The following is a 2,402-nucleotide window of genomic DNA, read 5'->3' as shown; positions in this document are numbered from 1 at the left end:
TATTAAACACCAAAGACATTTTAAAATCCATGTTACAAACAACATAAATCTTATGACCTATGATTCAGCTGTGACAAAGGTTAGTTTGCAGTGTCGGGAATAACGGCGTTAAAAATACGGCATTATTGTTTTCCAGTAACGGGTAATCTAATTAATTACTATTCAAAACGTTACACGCCGTTACCATTACCGGCAGTGAAATGTGGTGCGTTACTATGCACTGATATCTAACAGCTGTTATCTGTCCTGGCTCACTCAGCCAGGCACGAGAGGTGTGACGTTCGTGGACGAGTCGAGTCTTTTGAACGGCTCTTTTCAGTGAACGATAAGAACCGATTCGTTGTGAGCCGTTCGTTTACGAGCCGTTCTTCTAGTCAAATTGCCCACACTGCCTTCATGCTTCACCTGTGTGTCCATGAGTCTGAGGGTGCATTCCCACCTGAAAAGTCCTTTGGTTCGCTTCTTTGATTCGGATCAAATGCGGACTTTATTTTTTTCATTTGGGTCGGATTGCATTCACATTGCACTTTTTGCTAGTGGACCAAAATGCGTGAACAGAAGCATGCATGTGACGAACTGTGCTAGCATTGGACAGAAAAGTCAGGGGCGGGATCAGTCAGAGACAGCCGGTGTTGATGAAAATAGACGTGGTGCTCCTTCATACAGTTATCATTTTCGGAATATAAATTGTATTTTTACAGACACAAATTTACGAAAATAATGTTAACACTCAAGAAAAGCTCAGTCGGAACCAGTTTCATAATACGGGCATCTGACCAAATGTCAATGACAGATTCAGTTTCCTCATTGCTCCACGTCTGTCCACAGCTCATGGCTGCTGCTGTTAGCTCTGAACACCCGTAAACCTCAGCTACTTCCAGCGGCTACGGTGGCTCGTCAAGCACAAAAAGGCGCAAGATTCCTTGGTTTGGTTTGGTTCGAGGTCGGTTAATTATATTCACACCAGAAGTGAACCGGCCCAGGGTCCGTTTCACCGACCACAAAGAGGTGGTCTCCATACGCTTGTTTGGTTCAAATCAGAGTTCGCATGTTTTTATTCACACCTAAAAAAAAGTCCGGACTTTCTGGGGAAAGGAACTCTGGTCCGTTTTAAACAGACCAAACGTGGTAGGTGTGAATACACCCTGAGTTGTCCACGCTGCCTTCACCTGAACGACTAATGACATGTTTGAGTTTGATTTTTTTTTTCCCAAACTTTATTGAAAACATTTGAGTATACAACACAAAAATTGAACAAACAGCAAGATGTCAAAACGGAAAAAGCATTTGAACATATAAGTTTAAGAAAATAATGCACAGATTTAAAGATACAAAGCATAATATACAAATAATAGTATAAAAAAGTAAATAAATAAATAAAAAAAACAAATTTAACAAAAATAAATAAGTAAGTACTGTCCGAGTTTGAGTTGTCCGCAGCACACCCCATTCACTTGAACGCAGCTATGTGTGCAGCTAATTTAGGGGAGGAGTCATCAGTGAGTCCAACTGACTGGACTGAAGACATTTACTGAAAAAAGTGGAAATGTGGGATTAACTGGAGGAGCATCTTCTTCCTATAAATGCAGATCCCTTATGTGGTGGAAAAGCCGGGCCCTGGTGGACCCCAGCCGGGCCCTGGTGGACCCCAGCCGGGCCCTGGTGGACCCCAGCCTCACCACAGTCGTGCTATCAGACCTGTCTGCTGTTCTACTCTTTAGAACTGGCCTGTGAAACACGCTCAAAAATCAGTTTCCTTTTACATATTTGAAGGTTTTTCCAAAAAAGTAACACAATAATTACTTTCCCTGGTAACTAATTACATTTATGAAGGAGTCATTCTGTGACTAATTCAATTACTTTTTTCAGAAAGTAACTGGTAACTAAAATTAATTACTTTTTAAAAATAATTTGCCCAACACTGTCAGTATGTAAGATTTGTGCAGACTCTTTCTTAAATGTGTTGGAGTTTATTTTATGCTGTCGGAGTCATTAGTTGATGTTTGCTAGCTCCATTTCAAAGGTAATGACTTTCTTGGTGACAGCTGGAAAAAAAAAAGAAAAAAGTTATGATGTTTATTTTTCAATATATGCTACATCTAGGTCAGCACACTTCTGCAAACATTGATAGCAACCTTTAAATCCATCTGTGTAAAAATGAGGGCCATGCAATTTAAACCGTGTCAAAGCTATGTTCTGTTTCCACGACCTTTTTGAAACCCCTTTGTATTTTTACCCCTCGGCCAACTTCTGGCTGAAGGGGTATTGGAATTGTTTTGTCGTCTGTCTGTCCGTCTGTGTCCATTCAATGATATAACCACAGACCTACTTTTTTAGATGGTCAAATGGCCTGGTGCAGTTATAATATCTGAGTACTTTCAAATATAAATATATATAATTTA

The sequence above is a fragment of the Sphaeramia orbicularis genome, chromosome 20, assembly GCF_902148855.1.
Source record: "Sphaeramia orbicularis chromosome 20, fSphaOr1.1, whole genome shotgun sequence".
NCBI lineage: Eukaryota > Metazoa > Chordata > Actinopteri > Kurtiformes > Apogonidae > Sphaeramia > Sphaeramia orbicularis.
The sequence above is the reverse complement of the archived record's forward strand: the minus strand, read 5'-3'. Positions refer to the sequence as shown.